The sequence below is a fragment of the Ovis aries genome, chromosome 17 (assembly GCF_016772045.2).
Source record: "Ovis aries strain OAR_USU_Benz2616 breed Rambouillet chromosome 17, ARS-UI_Ramb_v3.0, whole genome shotgun sequence".
In the NCBI taxonomy this organism is placed as follows: Eukaryota; Metazoa; Chordata; class Mammalia; order Artiodactyla; family Bovidae; genus Ovis; species Ovis aries.
In genome coordinates, this window is record NC_056070.1 from 49,426,220 (window position 1) to 49,439,970 (window position 13,751).

The 13,751-nt window shown below is 45.6% G+C and overlaps 1 long non-coding RNA gene across 5 annotated transcripts in view; it reads right to left on the bottom strand.

Annotated features, from left to right (window-relative positions):
• The window catches only part of LOC105602850 (uncharacterized), a 58,651-nt gene that overhangs the window by 26,622 nt on the left and 18,278 nt on the right, over positions 1 to 13,751 (bottom strand). For 4 of the 5 annotated variants that reach the window (XR_009596858.1, XR_009596859.1, XR_009596856.1 and 1 more), the window contains exons 2-3: positions 5,363 to 5,575; positions 3,568 to 3,917 (exon numbers count right to left, since the gene is read on the bottom strand). This is a non-coding gene — a long non-coding RNA (uncharacterized LOC105602850). Of the gene's footprint in view, positions 1 to 3,567; positions 3,918 to 5,362; positions 5,576 to 6,106; positions 6,364 to 13,751 lie in introns of all 5 variants that reach the window. The other variant, XR_009596857.1, reaches the window with a different exon arrangement.

Genomic DNA, 13,751 nt, shown 5'->3' on the forward strand with positions numbered 1-13,751 from the left:
TTTGCTACATTATGATCATCCAAAGCAATTCTGGAATGCTGCTCCAGCTCTTCCGAGTCATACTTCAGGGCACAAATACATATGGATGGACCCGCTGGCGATAACGCTATTTCTGATTTCTAGTGTTAGAGCAAAGCCAGCTCTATCATTTCTTTGCCAACGTCTCAGAGCGTGCAAGTGGGCTCGTTTCTCAAGGCTGCGTGAAATGAGACAGAAACGAATCGTCCCTGGCATTTACCTTGTTAGAAAAACACAAAATCGGACTGCCTTCACCTTCATGCAGAGAAAATCTTTTTTGTCCTCTGACAAATACTTCAGGAGTTTGGGGAAGCTATCTGGCATCCCATTTGTCTCAAGATCTCTTAAACTGAGAAACAATCACAAACTCTAAACTTAAATGAGGAATTTGGGACTAACAAATACACACTCATGTATATAAGATGGATAATCAACAAGGACCTAGTATGTATCACAGGGAACTATACTCAATATCTTGTAAAAACCTCCAATGGGAAAGAATCTGAAAGTATATATACACGCATGCATGTTCAGTCAGTGGTGTCTGACTTTTTTTCGACCCCATGGACTGTAGCCCTCCAGGCTCTTCTGTTCATGGGATTCTCCAGGCAAGAATACTGGAGCAGGTTGCTATTTCCTCCTCCAGGGAATATTCCTGACCCAGGGATTGAACCTGAGTCTCCTGTGTCTTCCGCATTACAGATGGATTCGTTACCCACTGAGCCATTGGGAAAGCCATATTCCTCTCTCCTCTCCAAAGCTGTCAACATACTGTTCTCAAAAATGAGCCCCTGGGTCTAAAGGGGTCGCAGATATGAGACTGGGCTTTTATGACATCCTGCCCAGGCCACTCAGGGATCGTCTATTATCAGAGTTGATGGGGGGACAGTGCCCCTGCCTGCCTCCTCCCAAGATGGAAAGTGAGAATATTTATGGTTGCATGGGAGCAGGAAACCGCAAGCAGCTTAGCCATTTCCTCCAGTTTCTGATCCTGGAAATGAACTCCTCTAAATCCAATTTGGAAGACAGGCCTCTGGGGTACCAGATTTGGATGTTTGATTTGAGCTGATCCTATTATGAGACAGGAAAAAAATCCATGCTTCTACTTAATAGATCAATTTAAGAAGCAGTTTTCTTTATCAGGAAAGCGGATAGAGAATGGTGGGGGGATAGAGACAGTTCCTGAACCAGGGAATTTATATTGCTCAGTGTTCAAGGGGCTTGCTAATGCCAGAGTTGATCTAAATTTTTTTTTTTTGACCCCACCTCAAGTGGCACAGTGGTTAAGAATCTGCCTGCCAATGCAGGAAACGCAAAAGACACCGTTCAATGCCTGGGTTGAGAAGATCCCCTGGAAGAGGAAATGGCAACCCACTCCGGTATTCCTGCCTGGAGAATCCCATGAACAGAGGAGCTGGTGGGCTGTGGTCCATGGGGTCGTGAAGAGTTGGACACGACTGTGCATGCATACATGCACAGGCTACTTGCAAGATCTTAGTTCCCAGACCAGGGATCGAACCTGCGCCCTGCAGTGGAAATGTGGAATCCTAACCACTGGACTGCCAGGGAATTCCTCTAATTTCCACACTGGCATGCTGTGATGGAAACTGGAAATGATTTTCATCAGTGATGCTATAAATGCTGAAACTCCCATGCCCATCCCAGAAAGCAAAAGGCATGTGATGTCAGGAGATGAGATGCTGGCTATACTTCGAAACCACTGAGTTGGATGACTGTTCTCACTTGACAGAAGCTCCAAGAAGCTGTGTCCCTCAAAGATCCTCAGCTAGAAGCGGGGAGAACTTGGACTCACTACCTGGCCCCGAATTTCCTTCAACGGTTCCTCACTAACTCAGCCACTGAATATCTCAGATTTCTGTGCAGTTTCCCAAGAGACCTGGGAAATGGTATTCAGAATCCCTGATCAGTTGCTGCTTCATTTTTTAAAAAAATTTCACTGGATGCTGGGAAAGATTAAGGGCGGGAGGAAAAGGGGATGACAGAGGGTGAGATGGTTGGATGGCATCACCGACTCAATGGTCATGAGTTTGGGTAAGCTCCAGGAATTGGTGATGGACAGGGAGGCCTGGCATGCTGCGGTTCATGGGGTCACAAAGAGTCGGACACGACTGAGCGACTGAACGGAAACTGACCCTGAATAGCTGCTTTACCGTGTTGTGCTAGCTCCCACTATACAGCAAAGTGAATCAGCTGTGTGTGTGCGTATGTTCAATCGCTCATTGTGTCCAGCTCTTTGCAGTCTCATGGACTGTAGCCCACCAGACTCTTCTGTCCTTGGGATTTTCTGGGCAAGAATACTGGAATGGGTTGCCATTTCCTCCTCTAGGGGATCTTCCTGACCCAAGCATCGAACGGATATATATATATATATCCCTTCTTTCTTGGATTTCCTTCCCATTTAGGTCACCACAGGGCATTGAGTAGAGTTCCCTAAGTTCTCATTAGGTATCTATTTTATATATAGTAGTATATATGTCAGTTCCAGTCTCCCAGTTCATCCCACCCCTCCTTCCTCCCGTGCTGCTTCATTTTGAAATGGACTCTTTACTTAGACAAATAACCTAATAGCTTATGCAGGATGGTAGACCCAGTCCATCACACACAACAGCTGTGATTAATTAATTATTTATATATATTTGGCTGCCCTGCGTCTTCATTGCTGCATGCCGACTTTCTCTAGTGGGGGCTTCTCTTGTTGAGCACAGGCTCAACTGTTGGGGCCCAGGGGCTTAGTTGCCCCAAGGCACTGTGGGATTTTCGAGACCAGAGATCAAAGCTATGTCTCCTGCCTTGGCAGGTGGATTCTTAACCACTGGACTACCAGGGACGTCCCACGATTAGTTTTTTGACCCAAGGAAGTCTGGCATGTGTCTGTGACAGTCACTGTACCTTCCTTTCCACACCGTGTCCTGACTCTGAGACCCTTTGCACCTGCAGTTCTCACAACCACCCTGGGAAGTGAGAAGGGAAGAGATTACTGCACATAAAGAGACCTGGAACTGAGACAGGGAGGTCAGCTGGCTCGACCAAGGTCATGCCTGAAGTTTAACATAGTTCTGCCAGAAGGGGAATCTGAGTCCTTAATCTCTTCTTTCTTCTGGGAGTGTCTCTCTTTCTATAAACAGGAAATTATATGAGCCTCACCGGCACACCTCCACCTGCAGTTCAGTACTCAGCAGGGAACAGATTTTGAGATCCACACCCCTGGCCTCGATCTTTCACTAAATGATTTCCTTAAAGTTGTTATTGATTTGGCTATGGGGACTAATTCCAACTCTTCTGTTACTGTGATGATTAAATATAAAAATCTATAGAAATCATTTAAATACACAAAACACGGCCCTCCTCTGAGCTGTTGCGTTTGCTGTTCCCCTGCCTGGAACTGCCCCCGCTCTGGGCCCCCATCCAATCTTTGCCAACTTGGCCCCTTCTCCGCTGTGGGATTTGGACACCCCTCCTGGCAGGGTCTCCCTGAGTAGCCCTTTTCTCTACAGTAGCCCCACCCACTCCAGCCTCTGATCCCATTACCTGGTATTGTTTTCTTTTTGACATCTGTCACTGACTGTGGGTTCAGGAGCTTTCCAGATGGAATCCATCCATACCCAGAAGGCAGGGAGAGACTGATAGAAGAGGTAGCCACTCCAGATGGACAGGTGGCGGTTTAACTAGCAGGTAACTTCCTCCAGGGCTGGTCTTCAGTGTACAGGGACCAGGTCTTCACCTTCTCTCTGCCAGCCTGTGGCATCTGAGAGTTTATAGAGAGGCCTTCCTGGGGTTTAGTCACCCTCAGCATCCCAGGTCATTACGCCTGCTCTTTTGAGGCGCATCCTTGAAATGGCTCTCATGAAAGGGCATACAGTCCTTCTAACTACTAATCTCTGTTTGAAAAAAAAAAAAAAAAAACACAAAACCTAAACATGCCAGTCAGTTCCCTAGAGATTGTATTAAATCAATGGCTGCCATCTGAATTATGGGAGAATGAGCAGGCTTTCCTGTTTCTTAGGTATAATGTATATATCCCAGTCTTTCTGTCTATAAAAGCAAATCCAAAATAATGGATTATCTTCCCCGCCAATGAAATCTGGTCACAGAAGGCCACCCCATGCCAGTCTTCACCCAGCTGATTTCATCCCTCTGGAGAAGCATAAACCGTGTTCTTTGTCTGAATGTCAGTTTCACCTCAGCATAGTTTCTGGTTCTGTCTGTCAGCTTCACAGATTCCAGACATATGTTCCACCTCTTCATTCACTTGTCACCTCTCTTGAGCAGAGGCGGGAACAGGGCCAACTCCTATTAGAGATGGCAGAGCAGACTAAAAGGAATGATCAGAGCTGACCCTCAAGGTCACCTAGTGGGTCCCCACATCCTGTGTCAGCCCTTGATGCTATGTCTAGAGAGGAGACAGACCTGGAAGACGGGTTAGTAAGACACACCCTGAAGAGGAAAGGGGATGGTTGGACTGACCAGGTCACAGCTGGAACCAGTCACCTGCAGACTCAGGGCATCCTAGGACCCAGTACCCACAGGTCCCCTGTGCCCTGCAGACTATTCTGATGAGGGCCTTTTATTAATATTAGTGGCCTCATCCTTTCCACACACCCCCACCCCTAGCTCATACCTTGCCTGGATCTTATAGAAACATGGCTGATGCTTGTACAGAGGAGTGAAGTCAACCAAGTGGAGACTGGTGTGAGGTGACCCTCTGTGATGGTAACCCATCATTTGGATCCACTTCTGTAGACAGGGAAACTGTACATTATACCATACACATTATGCCTAATAAACAGGAAAACCTGCTCATTCCCTCATAATTCAATGGTGGTCACTGATTTAATACAATCTCTAGTCATCACTGTGGTCTCTGTTCAAATACATCAGACCCTTTCCGTGCCTCTCCTCCCCCACTTTCCCGCTCAGTGGGAACCAGACATTCGCCTCCATAACAGTGAGTCTCTCCACCCTTGGCTGCTTCCGGCAGCCCTTCTCAGTCTCTGAGGTCATCTATTCACTGGCTTGTCAGGGTGGGTCTCCCATTCTACACTGGGAACTCCACGAGCGTGAGTCTTGGCTCTCCTAGCTTAGTACTGTGTCCAGAAGGCCCCGTACAGAGCCTTGACTCAGTAGGTGCTCAGTTAATACTAATTGAAGAAGTAAGCAAGTCTGAGTTAATACAGAGCAAACTGTTATTTCCACCTCTGCAGATACCTCCTCAGGCAGATCACCTGATTGGCGTCTTTAAAATAGTGACCCTTTCAACACTTAATGGCATAAATAGTATAGGGCTGACCCTGCCTTCTGCCTTCCTGGTACCTTATCTACCCACCTTCTTCGCAGCACAGCTCCATTTGATCCGATAGCTTGTGAATGTCCTTGATCTCAGAAAAATTACTCCCTTCTGTAGCTCAAAACATCAGTCATAATCAGTGTCAGCCAGCAAGGGTAACCTCGGTTCTCCAGGACAATGATCTGCTGGAAGTCAGGCTCAGCTCTGGCCAATGAGATACGATCAGAAGTCTTATGGAACGCCTCTGCCTTCCTGAAAGAAAATAATAATAGTGATAATAATAGTGATCACTGTGTACTGAAAGTGAAAGTGTTATTCGCTCAGTCTTGTCTGACTCTTGCAACCCCATGGATTGTAGCCCACCAGGCTCCTGTCCATGGATTTCTCCAAGGCCAGAATACTGGAGAGGGTTGCCATTTCCTCTTCCAGGGGATCTTCCCGACCCACGGATTGAACCCATGTCTCCTGTATTACAGGTGAATTCTTTACTCACTGAGCCACCTGGGAACTTATAGACAAAAGCATTCCTAATCAGCACAGGCTGGCTAAAGACAAGGATAAAAAATACTATGAGCCATCCCTCCCAATGACTTAGTAAAGCCCAGGTCAGCAAAAATAAACAAGAAGGACCAATGGGATATTAGCACTCTGCAAAAGAGGGTTAGAGGAGAGATAGGGAAGAGAGAAGGTGGAAGAAACATTAGTTGACCTGAAAAGCTCATTCTGCAATTCTGTTAGGAAGGATAGGGCTAGAATAAATTTACTGTGAGATACAGGGAATACCTGATGTAATACCACACTGGGTGGTACAGCCTCTTCATTGGAAGTTAAAAATGGACTTTCATGTATGTAAATTAAGCTTCTAAATCTTTCTCCACAAATCCAGGTACACTCTTGAGAGCCGAGAATCACAGCCGCTGGGTGCCTTTGTTTGACGGATCCCTCTAAATCTTCCTAATGTTTTGAATTGCATGGCACTTTATCTCATGTCTGAGTCCTCATCTCTTTCATCCCTCCCCTCTGAACTTCTCCAGGCATCCCTAAGTTGAAAGAAACAGGCAAAGAGAATCATCTTTCTACTTTAAAAGTTACCACTTTATTCACCCTTGATCAATTTCTCAGCATGAATTATAACTCATAAAATGATTCCTCACTCTTTATCTCAGCTGCTATCACCCATGCTGCGTAATTCTTCAAAGGACTGTGCTAATTGCTTTTTTCCTCTCCTTTTCTCTAAAATTGAAAAGAAACAGTCTCCACAATACAGGTGCACTTTCTTCCTGATTTCTAACAGCAAGCGTCCCGAGAACCCGCAGGTAGATGGGACTTGGGTCAGATTTTGACGGTCTTCTCATCTTCATGGCAGTGCTGCTGCACTGGCTTTATAAAGTCACACGTGCAGATGTCCAGGGTAGTTGAAGGTCAGTGACATTAATAACAACAACAACAAAAAGGATGTGGGTCTGGTGGCTCAGAGGGTAAAGAATTTGCCTCCAATGCAGAAGACCCAGGTTCGATCCCTGGGTTGGAAAGATCCTGGAGAAGGGAACGGCAACCACTCCGGTATTCTTGCCAGGAGAATTCCATGGACAGAGCCTGGAGGGCTACAGTCCATGGAGTCACAGAGTTGGATGCAACTAAGCAACTAACACTTCCACTTCTAAGTGATGATGCAGAAAAGCTCGGCTCCCTGATCAGAACTGGAAATTCTGGGGAAGAAAGAACAGTGACTTTATCTCATCCAGTCTCCTTCCTTTACAAAGAGCGTGCACTTCTCTGAGGCTTTGGGGATCCCTGCCCAGTGTCACCCAGGGATCTGTCTCTGAGCGTTTGAGGACGGCTGATGGACACTCACTCACGATGGACAGATACTGCGGTAACAGGTAAGCCTGAGCTCAGACCTGAAGACACAGAGTCCTCACCACCGTTGTCCAGACGCTGTTATCCTCAGGTACACAGTTTACTCTAGACATGTCTTCAAAGCATGACTTGCATGGGCTTCCCTGGTGGCGCAGTGGTAAAGAATCTGGCAACCAATGCAGGAGACACAGGTTCAATCCCTGGTCCAGGAAGATGCCACATGCTAAGCCCAGAAGCCTGTGCTCTTGAGCCTGGGAACTGCGACTACTGAGGTCCACACTCTAGAGCCCGTGCTCCATCACAAGAGAAGCCACCGCAATGCGAAGCCCACACACCTCAACTAGAGAGTAGTCCCCGCTCCCAGCAACTAGAGAAAAGCCCCGCAGCAACGAAGACCCAACAAACCAGTAAAGAAATAAAGTTATTTTTAAAAAATGACTTCCTTGATACTTTTCTATAAGCCAACTCAAGCCTAACTTCCCAGACGAACTAAACCTATTGTAAGTTTCTAAGAATTGAAAGTCTAAGTCAGATTTCTAAGTCTGATGGGTTAGCTTCATTTTGTTTTTTTTCTAATGTATTTACATGATAGGAATATACACATATGTGATAGACACACACGTATCGATACACTTTCACACACAAACACATATACACCCTCCCTGTGCACTATTTAGCTTATTTTTTTACTTTGTGTGTGTGTGTTCTTTATTTTTATTTTTTGGCCACGTGGCATGGGTTGCAGGATCTTAGTTCCCTGACTACTCATTGAACCCGAGCCTCAGCAATGAAAGCGTGGAATCCTAACCATGCATCACCAGGGAATTCCCAAACCACTGCTTCAAGCTGAAAAGTCATCATTACTTAACTCCAGTTGAATCTAAATTTTCATCATATGTAGGTAAAATAAAACTAAAAGCTTAGTAGGGTACTAGCCACAACACAGCAAGTGAGCAAAGGAAAGATACACAAAATCTGTCTCTCAAATCAGCACATAAGACCTCCTATCCGGTCAGTGTCTCCTCTCGGTCTTCTAGGTTAAGATTACTGAATGATCCAGCATGTCTGGAAGATTCTAAAAGGCTGCATCTCACGCGGTAGAGAGAGCTGAAATCCAGTTCCAAGGAAAGGATGGCTTGCATTTTTCCCAGCTTTTCTTCACAACTTTTGGTCTGTTGCTCAGGTGTGTCTGACTCTTTGCAGCCCTCATGGACTGCAGCACACCAGGCTTTAGTGTCCTTCACTATCTCCTGGAGTCTGTTCAAACTTCTGTCCATTGAGTCAATGACACCATCCAACCATCTAATCCTCTGCCCGCCCCTTCTCTCCCTGCCCTCAATCTTTCCCAGCATCAGGGGCTTTTCCAATGAGTTGGCTCTTTGCATCAGGTGGCCAAAGTATTGGAGCTTCAGCTTCAGTTTCAGCATCAGTCCTTCCAATGAATGTTGAGGGTTGATCTCCTTAAGGATTGACTGGTTTGATCTCCTTGCTCTTCACAATAGAAAAGGAATAAACACAAGTTCTACCTGTTAGTGATGCAGGGGAAAAAAACATCACCATGCCACCCTTTCGTTACACTGCAGAATGTGAGAGGGACAATAAGGGGTGGGTGGGACTCTGGGGTCCCTCAACTGGAGAGGCACAGAGCCTCTTAGGCAATAATCAAAGAGGTCGACTTCAAAACAACCGGGCAGCCAAACCTGCTGCTTGCCATCCCAGCTCACATTGTTTATCTCCGTTTTGATAGCAACGTGTCACAACAGGCTGCCAAGTGTATCTTCTGCAACAGCACCTCTATTTATAGTTCCTAGAAAATGATTTATTCTTGGAAACTTCCTAGGGGTAACTTTTCTGTCTGCCAAAAGCAACTTAAAAAAATTTTTTTATTGGGGTATAGTTGATTTACGATGTGTTAGCTTCAGGTGTAGAGCAAAATGAATCACTTATACATACATATATATTAACTTTTTTAAGATTCTTTTCCCATATAGGTCATGACAGAGTGTTCCAAAAGCAGCTTTAAAAGGATCACCAGTCACAATGAACGTAACTGACATAGAATCTCTGTTCCAGTCCAGAATCCTCCAGATGCTTCACTCAGATCAACTCAGCCTACATGGAAAAACTATCTCAGGGCTGCCCCTCTCCTTTAAAAAAATTTGGCTGTACTGCACGTGGGATCTTAGCTCCCCGATCAGGAATCAAACTGGAGCCCCCTGCACTGGAAGGCAGAGTCTCAACCCCTGGACCACCGGGAAAGTCCCCAGGGCTGCCCTTCAAGAGGTTTCAGCCTTTTCCCTGACAGCATCACCTCCCACCTGGATGAAAACAGCATCCTCCAAAGTAGAACCCCACTTTGCACTCTTCTGGTCCTTGAATCTCCTCCCCACACAGCAACCTGACCTCCAGACTGAACTGTTTCAAGTAAACCAAAGACAAAGTCACTCTTCTGCTCAAAAACCTCCAGTCACTTCCTACTGTTCTTGGGGAGGGGGTACTTTTAGGGGAAAAAAAGCAAACTTTTCTATGGTCCTAGGAAGTCCCACACCATTGGGTATCTGCTTGCATCCCTAATCTCATTCTGTTCATTTCACCGCCTACAAGACCCACGGTCTTGTCCTACTTCCTGAAATAACAGGCTCCCTCCTGTCTCCGAGCCCTGGCCCATTCAGTTCCCACAGCAGTGAGCTCTTCTCCCACACTACCTTGTAATCAACTTGTAGGATGCAGCTTAAAGCCATGTTCCCATTAAAGTGGATTGTTTCAAACTGTCTATTGAAATGAACGCCAGCATTTCCTTTTCATCCATGCAGGGATCTCAAGAAGCAAGAACTTTGCAGAGCAGAACTGCAGTGAATGGCCCCAAAACCTCACTCCCTTCTTAGGGGCAAGGCACCTAGAGCCCACGGCCACCTGGTAACTAGGTCCCCGGGGGCCACATCCTCCCCCATGTATTTAGTTCTTTGGAAGCAAAAGCAGAAGAAAGGACGGGCAACAAAGGAAAGGGATGTTCTCCCTGCCACAAATGCAGTGAAATGCCTTCACCAAATGTGCTTATCAAATATTTACCATGTGTCAAATGGTATTATCAGCTTCCCAGGTGGCTCAGTGGTAAAGAATCCACCTGCCAATGCAGGAGATGCAGGTTGGATTCCCTGGGTCAGGAAGGTCCCCTGGAGAAAGAAATGGCAACCAATTCCTGTATTTTTCCCTGCGAAATCCCATGAATAGAGGAGGCTAGGAGGCTACAGTTCATGGGGTCACAAAGAGTCAGCCACAACTTAGCCTCTAAGCTACAGCAGTAAAAATGCGATTTTAAAAACTTTTAGGGAGGTATGCATGATATAAGATAGAATGCATGTATTTAAAATATATTCTGTTTCATAAGTTTTGACCTATATATAAGCCTGGGAGTTTAGGACTGAAATTGAGATAAGGATAAAGAAGCTTGCTTACTTACTTGTGCCACTCTGTCATCCCTCCACCCCATCCCTCTCTGGGACCCTCACCCCCATTTGTACACAACTGCTGATCTGAGTTCTGAAGCTATGGATTTATCTGCATCATCTATAATTTCATAAAAGCGGAATCATCTTCTGCATGACTTCTTTAAAAAAATGTTGACTGTGCTGGGTCTTCATTGTGGCTCAAGGGCTTCTCTAGTTGTGGCCCGCAGGCTTAGTTGCCCTGCAGCATGTGGGATCTCAGCTCCCGGACCAGAGATTGAACTCAGGTGCCCTGCAATGGAGGGCGGATTCTTAGCCACTGGACTGCCAGGGAAGTCTCTGCATGACCTGTTTCATTCAGCACAATTATTTTCAGATCCATCCATGTTACAGTATGTATCAGCAAATGTTCTTTCATTGTTTGGTTGCATTTCCCTGTATGAATACACCACTGCTTGTTTATCTATTCACCTGCTGATGGGCGTTTGTGTTTTTTCCAGGTTTGGGCAAGTGCAAACAGGCTGCTATCAATATTCATGACTAAGTTTTCGTATGGATAGCCCATTTCATTTCTCTTAGGTAAATACCTAGAAATAGAAAGACTAGATCATAGAGTAGGTGTATATTTAACTTAAAAAAAGTGGTGCACTATTTACAATAACCAAGACATAGAAATAACCAAAATGTCCAACAACAGATGAATGGATAAAGAGCATATGGTACGTATATACAATGGAATATTATTCAGCCAAAAAAAAATGGAAATAATGCCATTTGCAGCCACATGATGGACCTAGAGATTATTATAGTAAGTAAGTATAGAAAAAGACAAATACTATACATAATTGATATGTGTATTCCAAAATATAACACAAATAAACATATCTATGAAACAAAACCAGACTCATAGATGTAGAGAACAGACTCATTGCCAAGGTGGGGGTAGGGAAGGGAATAACTGGGAGGTTGGTGTTAGCAGATGTAAGCCAGTGTATATATATAGGATGGATAAAAAACAAGGTCTTACTGTGTAGCACAGGGAACTATATTCAATATCCTGTGATAAACCATAATGGAAAAGAATATGAAATATATATATATATATATATATGCATAACTGAATCATTTATTTACAGCAGAAATTAAATACAACACTGTAACTCAATTAGACTTCAATAACACTTAAAAACACACAAATGGCTGTATCATTCTACCCTTACCCCAGCAGAAAGTTCCCATCCCTCCCCCTCCTCACCAACTTGGAATGGTATCTTTTCTTAAATTGTAGCCATTCTGAAGGCTGTGGAGTGGTGTCTCACTATGGCGTTAACATGCATTCTCTTAATGGCTAATGATGTCCAGCATCTTTTTTTCGTTCACGCATCCACTGGCCGACCACCCATTCCACTATATTAGATGCTTGTTATTAGCTTCACAAATGCAGCCCTTTGAAGTGGATATCACGTGGCAATGACTGAGGGATCAGACCAGCCACTCCCTGTGGGAGAAAGCTGAGTAGACAGGCAGTGAATTGAGAGTTAAGTGAGAAATGCAAGTGGTTTCTGCCAAATGACTCGTAATTGTGGGTCATCTGAAATGAATGGGCCGCCCTGATGACAGGGTGCATGTCCTGTCCAAAATGATGACATTGTGATGACCCAGGAGACTATAAATAGTAAAGCTCTCATCCTAGAGGTCTTTCTTTTCCACACTGGAAGGCAAATGTTAGCCAGGAAAGAGCCAGGCCTCTGGAGATGCAAGTTACCTGGTTGTTCAGTTCTTGACTGGGTGAGTGAGGACTAGTACATTCTCTATGAAACTTGGGAAAAGTAGGATAAGGACCTGGAAATCAGAGGTTAAAATTAAGGGACTTCCTTTGGTGGTCCAGTGGTTAAGAATCCACCTGCAGAGGATACAGATTTGATCTCTGGTCCAGGACCTAAGATCCCACATGCCACAGGGCAACTAAGCAACTAAGCCCTTGCATCCCAACTACTGAACCTGCAAGCTGCAACTACTGAAGCCTGTGTGTGCTAGAGCCCATGCTCTACAAGGAAAAGCCACGGCAACGAGAAGCCGGCACACCGCAGCTAGAGAGTAGCCCCCACTCTCTTCAACTAGAGAAAGCCTGCATGCAGCAACAAAGACCCAGCAAAGACATAAATAAATAGATTATTTTTTAAATAAAATTGATTAAGGACCTCCAAGGTCTTCATCTAAATAAGATAGTCTGTGAACTCTCTGCCTTTGAATGCCCAGTGCTGGAGGCCGAAATAAACATTCTGCCTTCAAGATGAAGCAGGTGGGTGAGCAAGTGAAGCTGGCCTGGGTAGGCTGTGTTGATGTGGTATGATGATGGAAATGTAGTCGCTGATGCAGATTCTGCTCATCCCATGTCTGACCTTGGCAAGTTCCTTAAACTCTGCCTCAGTGGCAGGACCTGTAAAATGAGCAACCCAGCACAATGCTCATGAGGTGTCATTATCCCCATGACCACTGGAGGGCACAGTCCTGTGTGCAGGAAGCTGCAGCTCCCAGGCTTCAGTTGCTTAGTCCCAGCGTTTGTGTATGTGTGCAAAGCCCCTTCAGTCCTGCCCAGCTCTTTGTGATGTTATAGACTGCAGTCTTCCAGGCTCTTTTGTCCACGAGATTCTCCAGGAAAGAATAGTGGAGAGGGTAGACATCCCCTTCTCCAAGGGATCTTCCCAACCCAGGGACTGAACCTAGTTCTTGGCATTGGCAGGCAGATTCTTCACTGTCTGAGCCACCAGGGAAGACTTGCAGCGGAAATATTTACAAATCTGTGGGAATCTGTTTCAGGGCTCCTAGCACCTTCATTCCTTGGCAGGTCAGAGGGGGAGCAGAGTCAGGCAAACGAACATCTAACAGGCAGATCACAGGGGCAGTCTTACACACCCAGAGGCAGCTCCCTGCCGAAGCAAGCTTGGTTTTACTTGGTTTTACAAAGCTGCCTCTTCATCGGGAATCTTGAACGGCCCACCAGGGAGCCCCAGATGGGAACTCTGATTGGATGTCAAATCACAGGGTGGCTGCCTGGCTCTCCTGGAAAATTAGACCATGTTCCGTCCCATTAGGTTTCCTACGGCTTGGGCGGCTCATTG